The following is a 15,267-nucleotide window of genomic DNA, read 5'->3' on the forward strand; positions in this document are numbered from 1 at the left end:
GTCAATCAGAGCAATTCCACTACTGCGGCCGTGCTCCGGCAGTGCGGCGCCGTGCGCCACCCTCTGTTCCGGCGTCCGGCAAAAATAGAATCGATCCTATTTTCGCCGGACGCCGGAGCACCTCCGCAGTCAATGGACAGAAACCACAACGGCCCACCAGGAAAAGGAGCAAGCACATCTTCCGTTTTTCACAATAAATCGATAAACAAAAAGCGTTTTTTGTTTCATATGCACAGATTTAACAACTTTTAACAACTATCAATGGCGGCTGAAGTTTAAATGCACAAAATTAAGCCATAAATACAGTTTCCACTATCAAAGTAGTCGCCCTTTGTTGATCCAAACACTGCTGATCTCTCAACACAAATGATGGGCAGATTAAACAGTTCATTTCGATGCTTCTCCCACACAACGGGTGTTTGGATCTAACTTCCGCATTTATTGCTCGGACTGTATCGCAAGATCTCGAAAATCCCGCGCATGCCTGTTTGCCCACCTCAGGTCTCCGCACCGGAGCGGAGCCGTTGTAGAGCGGGTACCAGTAAAAATTGAGTTCGGAAGCGAGCGGCTGCGGAAGGCGGGGGCGGAGCGGAGCGGAGGTAGTGGAATTTGGGGGTAAGACACACGTGTTTGACACTCATCACGCACTCTCAGGCCACACCTCCATCTGAGGAATCAAGCCCGGTGGGGGGCGGGGGGGAGCCCTCAGTAATCTTACAGAGGCGAACTCGTTGCTAATGCACCACTCTATCAACATGATTCAAAGCAAAAAGCCTTTGTGTGTGTGTTCTTGTTGTTGAGTGAGGGAAAGCTGGAGCGTGAGATCGATAGGTGGATTGGTGCTGCACCTGCAGTGATGCGGGTGTTGTACCGGTCCGTCGTGGTGAAGAGAGAGCTGAGCTGGAAGGCAAAACTTTCGATTTACTGGTTGATCTACATTCCTACCCTCACCTATGGTCATGAGCTTTGGGTAGTGACCGAAAGAACGAGATCTCGGATACAAGCGGCCGAAATGAGTTTTCTCCACAGAGTGTCTGGGCTCTCCCTTAGTGATAGGGTGAGAAACTTGGTCATCAGGCAGGGGCTCGGAGTAGATCTGCTGCTCCTCAACATTGAGAGGAGCCAGTTGAGGTGGCTCGTATATCTAGTCTGGGTGCCTCCTGGACGCCTCCCTGGTGAAGTTTTCCGGGCACGTCCAACCAGGAGGAGGCCTAAAGGAAGACCCAGGACACAGTGGAGGGACTATGTCTCTCACCTAGCCAGGGAACGCCTTGGGATTACCCCAGAGGAGCTGGCCAAGTGGCTGGGGAGAGGGAAGTCTGGGCCTCCCTGCTTAAGCTTGGTTTATGCTTAACGCATCCGCGAGGTATTGCGTCATTTTTAACAACCAAGCCCCTCCACCGCGCCTCCGCACGGCCCAAACTTTCTGCACCGCGCACCTAGGAAATTTTCAAACCACGCGGACGGTCGGACGTGGAAAAACAATTACTGCGTATTTTAAAAAGACCAACAGTGTAAGTGGGCGGGGCCGATCTGTCTGTTTATGCATGTTGGTTATAAACGCCGAAGCCTCATTGCTGACTTTAACAAGTCTCATCTACAAATATGATCCCTCATGAAGTTACTACTTTACACCAGAAGATAGTGGAGATGTGGAACCTTCAGGCTGAGCAATGTTTTGGAGTTTTTAGAGTTTGAAAATCGCCTCCCGCTGAGAGGCTCCCAGTCGGGGAGAGGAGGAGATGCGTGCAGCATGAAGAGCGTAAATATTAGATAAAACGTATAATTGCCGGCAGGTCTGGTCTTTGTTGACTGATCACTTTGTCTGGTCATGACTGACTCTGATTATGAAGCAGAATATTGACTGAAGAAATTCACTCATCCAGCCGGGAAGATTGACGCTGCTGCAGCATCAGACAGCTGGTGCTGCACGAGAGGTGTGTGGAGTTTTCAAGCTCCAAACGTTGGGTTTGATGTTGGTTTAACCTTCTCTGGGACGTGATGGATGTAGAAATGATGGTAAAACACCGCTAACGTGACAGACGTAGCGACAATGTAAAAAAAAAAAAGCCGTAAAAAGGGGCAGATGCCGATGCGTTATATATGGAAGTCAAGTGTGCCACATAATCATAAAAAGGTCAAATATAAAATTTTAAAAGAGATTTATATATTTATATATAAATTAAAACTTTCCAAATATAATGAAAATTTATAAATAACGTAAAAATACGAAGGAACATCTGTTGGTCAGGCTGATGGAAGCCACTGCTCTAAATGATAAGTGAATTTCGTTTTTAAATATATTTTATGTGCAGTTTTTTAGGGCTTTTATGTTTTCTGTAAAGATCGGTATGCTGAAAATCATTTCACGTTTTGCATAAAGCACGAGGTTTTGGTTAGTAACTGATTGGAAGAATAACAAATGACTGAATTAAATAGTGGGGCGCCTCCGTCAGTGCGCCCCAGGGCAGCTGTGGCTACATCGTAGTTCACCACCATCAGTGTGTGAATGTGTGTGAATGGATGAATGACATACTGTAGTGTAAAGCGCATTGGAGTCCTGACTCTGAGAGGCGCTATACAAGTGCGGGTCATTTATCATTTATAGTGTTGATCAGAGCTTTGTTGCCGGCGTTCCGCTGCATAACGGCTTCAAACACGTGTATAAATGTTAGTTTTTACGTAAACCGTTGGATGAAATTACACAAACTGACTGAGCTCTAGTTAAGGCGCTTGCAATAGTTTGTGTATGTGTACATGTGTGTGTGTGTGTGTGTGTGTGTGTGTGTACGTGTGTGTGTGTGTGTGTGTGTGTGTGTGTGTGTGTGTATGCGTGCGTGCGTGTGTGTGTGTGTGTGTGTGTGTGTGTGTGTGTGTGTGTGTGTGTGTTTGTGTGTGTGTGTGTGTGTGTGTGTGTGTTTGGGGGAGGGTACATGGAACTTTGTCCCCCCCAGTTTGAAAATCCCATCTGCGCCCCTGAGCCCAGGTCCTACAACAACTGTGTTCAAGTGTAGATATTAGTTTTTGTTTTTTGTTGTTGATGAAAATAAAAGATCAACACTTCCACTGTTTACAGCATTTTATCTCACCTGCCTAAAACTTTTGCACAGTGCTGTATTTTCAACTAAGGTTTTTCTTTATGGGAGCAAAGCTCTTCATCACCATGGCGACATACAAGTGTCTCCACACACACACACACACACACACACCATCTGTGTCATATGCTCTCCAAGAGGAGGCAACACAGAAGGGTCAAACACACACACTCGTTTCAAACACCGGACCGAATTGTCCACACATATTCCGGAATGTCAATCTGAAAAGGGCTCAAGATACCTTAAGAACACACAGCAGAAAGCCACGTCTGCAGACACACACAAATGACCGAGGACTTAAGGGAATCAGCCCACAAGGAAGACAGTTCTGTGCTTAGATGGAAGATGTCAATCCTCACAGCGGCCTAAACTTAATCCTAATCCTAACATTAAGCACTGCCTCAGCAATATTACTGCAACCCAGAAAATTCGGATGAAACATCCAAACATTAGGAAGAAAGATTTGAGGTCTAATGTCTTTTTCTGGTGGACCTGTGTCACTGCTGGACAGAAAAACACACCGAGCGCCTCCTTCTGTGTGGTTTCAAGTCTAATGAAGCCAAGCAGCAGAGAGGAAACCCAGTGATCGGGTCACGCCGGTCAACACACCATTACCGGCCTTCTGTTTTATTTAACAGAGGCAAAATTCCTATTTGCTATCATGAACCAAATCTGTATGTGAGGGAGTGTGTGTGTTCTTTAGTGGTGGGGCGCGGGGTCAAGCAAGGCTGCAGGGATGAATGTGCAGGGACACACTGTTAATAGAAGTGTGTGACCTCCGGTGGCTGCTGCTACTGCCTGGATTAGACAAATTCAGTTCTATTCAGTTCAATTAATATCTGTTTATTTATATAGCACCAAATCACCAGAGTCGTCTCAAGGCTCTTTACAGAGTAAACATTCCAACTGAGTTCAGTTCATTAACTCATTCACTTCCAGTGACGACTAAAGTCGTTATTTGCATATTTTTTTTTTTTTTACTGTGTGGGCATCAGAACGAGCCCTGCGCAGAGAGAACAAACATTTCAGCTCTGAAGCCGATCTTCATCCGCATACGTCACACGTCACATGATCAGGAAGCAGAAAATCCATGTGTTAGGAGATCGTTTTGGGCCGTTCCTGTAAAAAAAAAAGTGAGGCGCGAACCGGAAAATGATAAATGACCCGCACTTGTATAGCGCCTCTCAGAGTAAGGACTCCAAAGCGCTTTACACTACAGTGTATCATTCATCCATTCAAACACACATTCACACACTGGTGGTGATGAGCTACGATGTAGCCACAACTGCCCTGGGGCGCACTGACAGAGGCGAGGCTGCCGAGCACAGGCGCCACCGGTCCCTCCGACCACCACCAGCAGGCAAGGTGGGTTAAGTGTCTTGCCCAAGGACACAACAGCAGAATTCTCTGTCCGGAGCAGGGATCGAACCTGCAACCTTCCGATTACTGGACAACCCGCTCAACCTGTTGAGTTACTGCCGCCCAACCGGAAAAGCGTCTGCCGATCACAATTCGGCAACGGATTATGAAAGAACGGATAACGCTCGAAACACGCGGATTCTTCCTGATGTAAGAGGTGAGTCTCCTCTTTGTTTTGGTTGTTTTGGCGTCGACGTCATCCTAGTGTGCAACGTTCTGTGACTCTTAAGAAAACAGTAAAAACAGCGAGAAACGCTGGCAGCGAAGGGCTTTACCGATCAGGAAACGGCTGGCAGTGAATGAGTTAAGCCAATTAGTTAAAGATATCGGCCAGAGGCAAAATTCCGTACAATGGCACGTGTAAAGAAGTATTAAAACCTCAGATCAAAAAGGTTTTGGGATTTTCACAGCTGGAATTTGAAGAAAATCTTATGTTTGTGACCGGCGCGACAAAAACAGGAACTAGCTTCCAGTTGTAGCGTTATTAAGATCCTATTGTCTGCCCTTAACAGCTGCCCCTTCAAACAGTAACAACGTGTAGGAATCGCCAAGGTCGGATGCTGGTTTTAGTATGTTTACATTCCAGGAGAAGAGACAGAAGAAGAGAAGAAGAACGCTTTCCACTAATTAATCAAAGTACTTTATTCGTGATAAAGCTAATCAAAGCATATGTTGATCAATAATAATCAGGTGAATGATCTGTGAAATAAAGATGTCATGAGTTATGTGTTTAATGAATAAACAGGACTGCACCAGACAGACTGATCTACATTACCATGGAAACGCATGACACATTGTTCTCAACCAATCAGAACTTTCGTCTGTCGGAGGGCAGAATCTGGCTTGTTTAATGAAGTTGTCCAATCCGGTTTACTAAGATTTATAAACAACTGGGGGATATAAAACAAGGCAACGCCATTTTATACTCAGTTCCATTTTAACCTCAGCTCTGTTCGATCTGAGTTCCAAAGGAGTTACATCATACTCTCAACATAGTTTTCAACCAGCTCTCGATCCATCACCGCAAAAGAGAGGTGCAGCCTGGCCAGATGCACTTTCTACTTTAAGCTGAGAACTGTCAAGCTGGAGATTTCCGTCGTTTGAACAACAAGACGACGTCCCTTCAAAATAAGAGCTGAACTCGCTGACGCCTGCCGCTGCTACCGGAGTCGACACACAGACTGGCTTTGTAGTGCTGCGACCGCTGTTTCACCAGCTCCAGTACACCTGAAGGTCCGAGGACCTGATCTACACGGGAGGCTCCATATACGGTACGTGGTTACGGCAAAATGGCTGCTCATGTCATCAGCTTCTGAAGCCTCGTGGTAGCCTAGTCATAACAACCAGATTCGCTACGCCAGCCTAGAAATTCTGAACAAAACACACATCCACACACCAACACTATAACATTCAAATCCATATGCATCCATCACTGAGATAGTCCTGGTAGATTGTAAGAATTTATAATTATAGAAATGAAAGATTCTTAAACGATCCCAACTCTCTCTTTTCTTGTCTCTCAGTCAATACAGAGTGTTTAAGTAAACTCCCTGATGATAAAAACAACCACTTCTGATTATAATATTTAGATCTAATTACAGTGTATAAATATACAAACTACAGATCACTACACAGTCTAGGCCCTGGGCAGCTGGTGACGTCTCACACGGAGGTGAAACATCTGTAGTAAACAACCCCGACTCCAGTGTTTCTGCGTTAGCGTAATGGCAGAACAACGTGTCATCAGTCAGATGTAGCTTCTGAAGCCTCTGCCAGTCGGTCATATTTGTTTTTCCTGGGACATGGCAACCAGAACGGATATTGGATTACCGGAGAAGTTCAACCAAACTCTGACCCCACCAGCTGCATATCACTACTGGAGGTGCAGACATGTTTTAGACAGTTTGACTCAGACAACCCAGAACCCGATTTGGACATCAAGGGGGATTCTGTTCATCTTCAGAACCAAAATCGGTTCAGTTTGTTAACTTTTGTTAAATATTTCTTTTCTGTGCCCCACGGGGAGCTCTCAGCTGACTCCAGGTCTTAGCTCCATCATCTGTTCCAATATAATTCAGTAATCCACGGATAAATAAAATAATGTGCTGCCAGTTTTACTGCTGCATGTGTACATTGTTATAAGGTGAAGGTCAAGGTAAATTTAATGCATATAGCACATTTACAACGAACAACAGTTTAAACGGGATCCTGTATACTACAGGAGGCCAGTGCAGAGACTCCAGAACTGGAGTGATGTGCTCTCTACATCCTGTGTGTGTTAATCAAGCCCCCACAATGTGGCTCAAAAATTGAGCCCAACCAAGAAGTACCAAAAATTGCAGTTCCACCCTCATCCACTAGGAGCTGGTGTCAGAAGCGAGCAAATCCTCATCGACTCCCATGTTAAAAATACCAATTTCACAGCAGAAATAAACATGTTTACAGCCTGGTACCAAAACATGTTTTAGGTTTAAATGATCTAGTTTACACTCATGACAACTCTGAGGGGGGTGAATTTGTTCTCACTCTTCTGTTTAAGTGTATTAAAAGCCTAAAATTCTGTATAATTAATGAGCATCCGACCCACGTGACCACAGAGCTAGCTCCGTGGAAAGGCCTCAGTAGAGCCTCGGTCTGGCCTGGAAACTGTTCCGGGATTTTGAGTCTCTGTGTTTGTGTATTCTTTTTTGGATATTATTTGTGCAATTGTTGGACAAAATGACTTGCTGAGGCATTATTTGCACTAACAGAGCATCCAAGGAGTCTCCACTTCATTTTTTTCGGTAAGTAAAATTATATTTATGTATTTTAGGTCACTGCCGAGCTGAGCTTAGATTTTAACATGTACTGTTTAACCATGAAATTTAAATGTAATAGGGTAAAACCCAGTGCATTTAACATAATGCTGCACTTTAGAAAATGGGTTGAAATATAACATGTTGGTGGAGCTGGGTTCCCACTATCGGCTTGTGGAGCTCTCGGGAGACCGATGTTTTCCACCCGGTTCTCCCCGCAGCTTGGCGCATCTCTGTCTGATCGCGGCTTCTGTCTGCTGTGTGGGCTGCCGGCTTTCAGCAGCTTTTGGGAGACCTCTGTGTTCCACCCGGTTTTACCCAGCGGTCAGCCCGGCGTATCTCTGACTCAGAAGCTCTGGTGTTGTGCACAGTTAACTCCGGTTGTAGCTAGGTTGCTACCTCCGTTAGCTTAGCTCGCACCTCCGTATTAGCTTTGGATTAGCTTCAGGTTAGCTTGTAGCTAGTTTGACCGGGTGTCATCAGTTGATCCCAGCCTTACAGCCCCACCCTCAGCTCCACCTCTCTTCCCTTTTGTGGAATTGTCTGGGCTTGATAGAACCTGTGACACGGTCAAAATGGCGGTGGTGGCCACCTCCCATTTAGCCTCAAAAACGTGTTATTGGAGCCTATGGAAACCCACTGTCCAATATTTATATGTCGATGGTGTTAATAGATGAGCAGCTGCATTCTGAACCAGTTGCAGACGGTGAATGGAGGACTGCTCAAGGCCACAGTACAAAGAGCTGCAGTAATCCCCCTACAACATATAAAGATGTTGTATTGATATAACTCTGGTAATATTTAACCGATAACTTACCAGAATAAATCTTCCTGATGCTGAAGTAACTCGCTCTCTCGTCTCGTTTTTGCACTAATCCAGGATGGCACGGAGGTTCTACCGGTCAACGGAGGATCTATTGTTGAAATATGGAGATCATTTTTTTAGATTATACACTCACCTAAGGGATTATCAGGAACACCATACTAATACAGTGTTTGACCCCCTTTGTCTTGGTCCATGGTGAGCTGCCGGCCAGTAATCATATTTGTCCTGTGAGTCTTGTCTGCAGGTGGGCGTGTCTGAGAGCAACCAGCAGCAGCTGATCCTGTCATCAAGGCCCAGGGGATTTAAGGAGTGACACAACACCATGCCGGATGATGACTCTGTTTTGGGTACCTCTAGCCACTTTACCTGCCTCGAAGTTTAGTATCTTGTTCGTAAACCTGTCGCCTGAAAGTTTCAGACCACTCTCCCGTTCTCCTCCAGGTCTCCCGCTCCATCTGCCCTCGTCTCCATAACCAGCCTGGACTCCTGCACTCCAGCTCACGCTGCTGTTCCCCTGGCCGTCCGCTCTCAGCCGCTCACCTGCCTTCACCAGCATCTGCACCAACCTCACCTTGGCACAAACTGTTTGTTGCTCTCTGGAACCCCTCAACTCTCCCGGACCTGACCAAGCTCCCTCCGTGCCTCTTACTGCTACTGGAAAACAGTAAGCTCCCATCTAAGCCAGTATCTCCACAAATCTCTCTGGAAACACTCTGTCTCTCTGCTCAGAACCCCACCTTGGAATACTGCTACCAGTACGCAGCATCTTCAGTTCCCATTGCTACTCCTTTAGATCCTCATTTACAATAAATCCTTTTTTAAACTTACCTGTTTCCCGTGTGTGATTCTGCGTGTCGTGGGTCAAGAAACTGCCTCCCAACATGACACCCTTTTGCCTTCAGAACTGCCTTAATTCTAGGTGGCATTGACTCAACAAGGTGCTGAAAGCATCTATAGAAATGTCGGCCATATTGATAGGATAGCGTCTTGCAGCTGATGGAGATGTGTGGGACGCACATCCAGGGCACGAAGCTCCTGTTCCACCACATCCCAAAGGTGCTCTATCGGGTTGAGATCTGGTGACTGTGGGGGCCGTTGTAGTACAGTGAACTCATCGTCATGTTAAAGAAACCAGTTTGAAATGATTGGAGCTTTATGACATGGTGCATTATCCTGCTGGAAGCAGCCATCAGAGGATGGGTACATGGTGGTCATGAAGGGATGGACGTGGTCAGAAACAATACTCAGGTAGCCCGTGGCATTTAAACCATGCCCAGATGGCACTAAGGGGCCTAAAGTGTGCCAAGAAAACATCCCCACACCATCACACCACCGCCACCAGCCTGCACAGTGGTAACAAGGCATGGTGGATCCATGTTCTCATTCTGTTTACGCCAAATTCTGACTCGACCATCTGAACGTCTCAACAGAAATGGAGACTCATCAGACCAGGCAACATTTTTCCAGTCTTCAACTGTCCAGTTTTGGTGAGCTGGTGCAAACTGTAGCCTCTTGTTCCTGTTTGTAGTGGAGGTGAGTGGTACCCGGTGGGGTCTTCTGCTGTTGCAGCCCATCCGCCTCAAGGTTGAGCGTGTTGTGGCTTCACAAACGCTTTGCTGCGTTCCTCGGTTTTAAAGAGTGGTTATTTCAGTCAAAGTTGCTCTTCTATCAGCTTGAATCAGTCGGCCCATTCTCCTCTGACCTGACACTAGGGGGCAGTACATACATTTCAGGGTAGTTTTACACCATATCCCTGTGACTGTCGCTAGTTAAAAAAAGTAACATTAGGGTAAATGTTGTTTCTGTGGAACAGAAATCCTGCAACCTCGGCGTGACTCCTCAGACGTTGATGCTCCTTCAGTTATTTCCATTGAGGGAATGCAATGCTGATGCTAGTTTTCTGATGCTGTAGTTTCCGGGTCTGCTCGGGGCTTGCGCCTGCCGATGACGTCTTCACACTACAGCAATACCGCTCGGCCAAAATGTTTTGCATCTCTTTGTCAGTTCTGCTCTTTCAAATATGTTTTGTAAAGGGTTTATGGTTTTGTTATTAAATTTATGTTTCTTACTACCTAAAGGTTTTTGAACAAGGGTCAAACGTCCAGCCAGTCTTCTAGTGTGACATCACCGACAGGCGCAGGATGCTGAGCTGGCCTGACGAGTACACCCCACTACATTAGTCAGAAAACCTTTAGTTTCCTCTCAGAAACAGCTTTTTCTATGAGACGCCAAACTACAGAATACTCCCACTAATGTGGGCCGTTGACTACAAACTAGATTTGGTCGTTTACACAAAAAACAGGGAATTTATAACAAATCCATTCAAGCCCATGTAGCAAAAATGAGTACACCCCTTATAGTCTCAGGAGAAAAGCCACACTTAAGACTACAACATTCAAATGAACAGACATTCAACCACAGGTGAGTCTAAGGATTCATGTAAGAGGTGTCCAGCAGACAGGTGACTATAAAAGGGCGTTACCTAACAGGGAAAAGCCCTTCATGCTGGCAGCAACGGCTCCTCGTGGAAAAAAGGTGAGGGCTACAAGAAGTAAAGCTTTACATATCAGTCAATGAAAGATGGAAGTGCGACCATCTCACTGAGACGTCCAGGCCGTCCACAGAAGTTAACATCTGGACAGGAGCATCTTCTGATGAGAAGGGTTGAAGAAAATCTCCATGTAAGTTTGCTGCAGTTAGCTAAAGCAGTAGAAAGCCAAACTGGAGTGACCGTTTCCTGTGACATCATACGGTGCACGCTGCAGGGGAATGGCATGCATGGGTATCGTCCACGAAGGAAGCCTCTCCTAAAGCCCACGCACAAAAAGCACACCTAGGATTAGCTAGGGCCCATGCTGGAAGAGATGAGGACTACTGGGACTCTAGACTCTGGAGTGATGAGACAAACATCTCTGGTTTTGGAACTAATGGTTTCAAAACTGTACGGCGTTGTAAAGGCGAGGATTTCAGAGAGAAAATCATGGTGCCTACAGGGAAGCATGGTGGTGGCAGTGTCCTTATGTGGGCTGCGTGAGTGCTGCTAGTGTTGGGGAGCTGCATCTCATTGATGGTATCATGAACTCAACAATGTCCTGCTCTATACTGAAGGAGAAGATGCTGCCATCACTCCGTGCACGTGGTCGTCGTGCACTTTTCCAACACGACAGCGATCCAGAACACACATCTAAAGCTGCTGGTGCATCTCTGAAGAAGAACAGGGTGAAGGTGGTTGGATGGACAAGTGTGTCTCCTGATCTGAACCCAGTCCAACACCTGTGGGGAACTCTGAAGCAGCAAGTAGAGCATCACTCTCCATCCAGCATCCAGGCTCTAGAAGAGGTTCTCCTTGAAGAACGGAAACAGACAGATGTTGTCATCTGTCGCCATCTTGGTCATTCCATGCTTAGAAGACTTGGTGCTGTCCTTGGAAACCACGGTGGTCACACAAAACTCTAGATGTAGTAGTTTTAGTTGTGGGGTGGATTCATTTCTGCTTCAGTCAATTTTAGTAAAACTGCAGATTTTGTATCTAAGTTTTATTATTAACCTTAATTTCATGTTATGGAGTTAAACACGTGTTCACTAAACCAGCCTGGTGAACAGGGGCGGCGTTAGGCCCGGCTACTTGGGCTGAAGCCCCGAATGTTTCATGAAAAGCCCCGGATCTAAAACATGGAAGTAACATGCAGTACCAAAGTCCAACAGAGAGGGAGCAGCTGGCAGTAGTTTGTATACAGCCTGCCTGAGCCTCCACCACTGAAGAAGAAGCCCTTCAGCAGCCGGCTTCTTCTACACTCTCTGTCTGAAACGCATGAGTGAAGATGGACATAAGGACGTTTTCTAGACCAAAAGTACCACGACAGAACCCCAGCTTTGATGAGACTGGTGTTGACTCAGGTTTGTGAGTCTTATTTGAAAATATTTGTGATTTGTAATATATATGATGTTGACTAGTGCATGTCACGTGTGTGCGTGTGTTAAGCCCCGGATCTTCTTCAGTCCTAAATCCGCTCCTGCTGGTGAACATTCTGGAAACTGTTCATTCGTTCTTTGAGCTGCTGATTACATTTGTACTTTTTAACGAGGGTGTACTCACTTATGCTGAGCTCTGTGAATAGATCTTTTAATCAGATTTTTTTAGGCTTGTTTGGAGCTAAAAGCCCATTTATTTAACGGTTTTCCGGTCTAGCCTCGAAGCGGCGAGCAGAGCTGAGTTTCTTTAAGATGTTTCAGTAAAACAGCTGAAACTTGCTGACCTGATTACACCTGAGTTTTATCCTCTAGCTGCAGTTTGCAGCTTAGGGTATCAGTAGTATTAAACTCTGACTTCAGGACCAAATCATAAAAACTCTAAATACATGAACTGATTATATTTAATCTTGGATGGAGCTGCCTGTCGTTTCACGAACGATCACTTACGCTCAAACCGAAGAGCAAGCCTCAGTCCTGGATGGCTGCAGCTCAAATTAGAAGTCCATAAAATAAAACAGGTTTGTTGATGGGTTGATCCTGTGTGACTCTGCATGATCTGACACAAAAACAGCTGAGTCACACACAGCTCCCTAGTGTCCACTTTCTGCTAAAGGGAAAAGTTCAATCTGTCGTTTCTAAAATCAACATAAAGTCACGAACCCAAAATCTTTCCAGTCATCAGGAAAAGGAAACTTCTCCTTAGGTCATCGTCACCTTGAGAGAGGGCATTTCCAGCAGGCTGTGATGCTAATGCCCTCTGGCTTAGTGGGAGGGAGAGGGCTTTCATTGAGGCGGCAGTAGATTAAAGTGCTTTTGGCATCCAAGAAGAAAACTCTAATAAACGGCAACTTTCTGCTCACTGACAGCAGCAACTCAGAGGATGATGTGTGCATCAAAGTGAGGCAAAGCTCTACTCCCATAGGACACCATCAGGGTGTGTGTGTGTGTTCCAGAGCATCAATCGAAGCATGGGGGCAGGGATATCAATAATTGATTCATTCAGTCTGAACACCCCCTGCTGCCACATGCCCCAGCTCTGACTCTCAACAGTGTGGTCCTCCCTTTTGCCTTCCAGACTAAGAAATGTAGGTACGTGTGTGTGTGTGTGTGTGTGTGTGTGTGTGTGTGTGTGTATTGTTGTGAATGCTCCTTTTAGTTTGCAACACGGGGCAAATTCTCTTGAAGGTTTGTGCATAAATGAGGTCATCAGTCACAAAAGCGTTACTGCTCAGTCTGGCGTCTGGAGCAGCCGTCCCTTCCTCCACATCCCTCTGATCCTACTGAAGGAATGGCTTAAGCTGCATCCGTACAGGTCAATGTCTCCGGGAACAGCATGACTCAGGGATTCTCACCAAACGCTCACCCGATAATCACGCAATCTAAACTTCCACGTCTATCAAACACGAACCAGGAGGAAGTTATCAGATGTCAGCCCCGACACTGGACAGGCAGCTGATCACTGAACGTGCAGAACCAGGATCTAAGGACAGGAGCGCTGCAGCAGGCTGGTGAGAGGGAAACCTCTCCTCGGGCTGTTGTTGTGCTCAGTCCAACGTCGCATCACATGATACCACCCAGGAACAGAAATGTGCGACTCTAAGCTGAGTCGTCCAAAGGAGCAGCAACGTTTTAAAAGGACAAGTGGTGATGGTGAAGCAGAAACCCTTAAAAGCCAGACGCAGCAGATTTTACACAGAGGATGTGATGTTTAAACTCTGCAGAGTGTCTGTTCCTCTGAAGGGAGTGTTGGGCTGTCTATGCTGAAGGAACTAGAGTGTGAAGCTGCAGGTGGTGTAAGCAGCAACAGATGCTGGCCGTAGCTGGACTATCCCAGCGGTTACCCACAACTAACAACGTTACTAACAAAACTAGCCAACTAACAAAAGCCACTCGGGGGCTAAGACAGGAATTCACCCCGTTTTGCACAGAAACACACAAAAATCATCACTTTAATGCTTCAGTTTTGTTTTTGAGAACTGTTTGATGAGTCAGCAAAACTTAAAGAGCAAGTCACCCCCTACCAGAGTCTAACTCCACTCCCACTTCATGTTTGAAAAATGCAACAAATGCCGTTGCCTAGCAGACCAACAGGGCGGAGCCGCTAACAAATACGCACACACACAGACTCACGACAGCATTGTGACATCATAATGTACCAGTTTACATCATAGCATACCTCTTAGCCAATAGCGGTGGCAGATTTAAATTCAAATACAGTGCAGAGTTTTTACCTGACAACGGCACAACACTGACAGTTTTAGGCAGAATATTTAAATTTTAACTAAGATGCACTGAAGTGCCAAATTATTGACGACACGTGTCTGCAGCACAATTAGACACTCGCTTATTTAGTTTATCAGCAAAAAAAAGTTGATTTGGGGATGACTTGCTCTTTAAGCAGGCAACAACTTGAAATCAGGCAGAATTAATCTCATATAGTGGAAACCCAACAAAGTTGTTCTTTAGACTAAATAAAAGAAACAAGCTGATCCGAAAACGAGCAGATATTAGAGATAATAAAGCACATTTTATGTTCGTTCACACATTTAACAGAATTAAAAGAGAAATCATTCAGTTTCAGCTCAGAAGAGAAGAATGAAATGGGCAGATATTGGTCGTATATAACAGTCAGGATCCTGATATTTATTCATAAACATTTCACAAAATAAAAAATAGATTTATTTCTTTTACTTTATTACAATATTTTTGTGAGAAAAAAACATAATAATTTTATCTTTAGCATTAATATCTGCCATCAGTAAGAGAATAGTAGAGGATGATGGGTGTGTGCGTATCTAAGGTGGTCACAGATCTCTCTCTCTCACACACACACACACACACACACACACACACACACACACACACACACACACACACACACACACACACACACACACAGAGGCTGATCTGATTGTAAAAATCATTTAAATGTTTTTATGAGTGAGCGGTGGATTTAAAGATGAGAGAAGCAGCAGAGCCGAGCACAGAGACCCACCCTTCAGCGTGTGAGGAGAGCCTCCTCCTACTACTCACTACACGGAGGAGTCCACAACAACAGCAACACAGAGAGACAGGCACTGGGAGACGGGGGAGAGTGTGGGGAGGGGGAATTCAGGAGAGATGCTGTCAGACGCTGGAAGCAGGAGCTGCAGGATGTTGG

General features: G+C 45.7%; 1 protein-coding gene across 2 annotated transcripts in view; it reads right to left on the bottom strand.

Annotated features, from left to right (window-relative positions):
* The window catches only part of ank2b (ankyrin 2b, neuronal), a 202,816-nt gene that overhangs the window by 155,722 nt on the left and 31,827 nt on the right, over window positions 1-15,267 (bottom strand). The gene's annotated exons all lie outside the window — the stretch shown is intronic.

Source organism: Nothobranchius furzeri, chromosome 3, assembly GCF_043380555.1.
Source record: "Nothobranchius furzeri strain GRZ-AD chromosome 3, NfurGRZ-RIMD1, whole genome shotgun sequence".
NCBI lineage: Eukaryota > Metazoa > Chordata > Actinopteri > Cyprinodontiformes > Nothobranchiidae > Nothobranchius > Nothobranchius furzeri.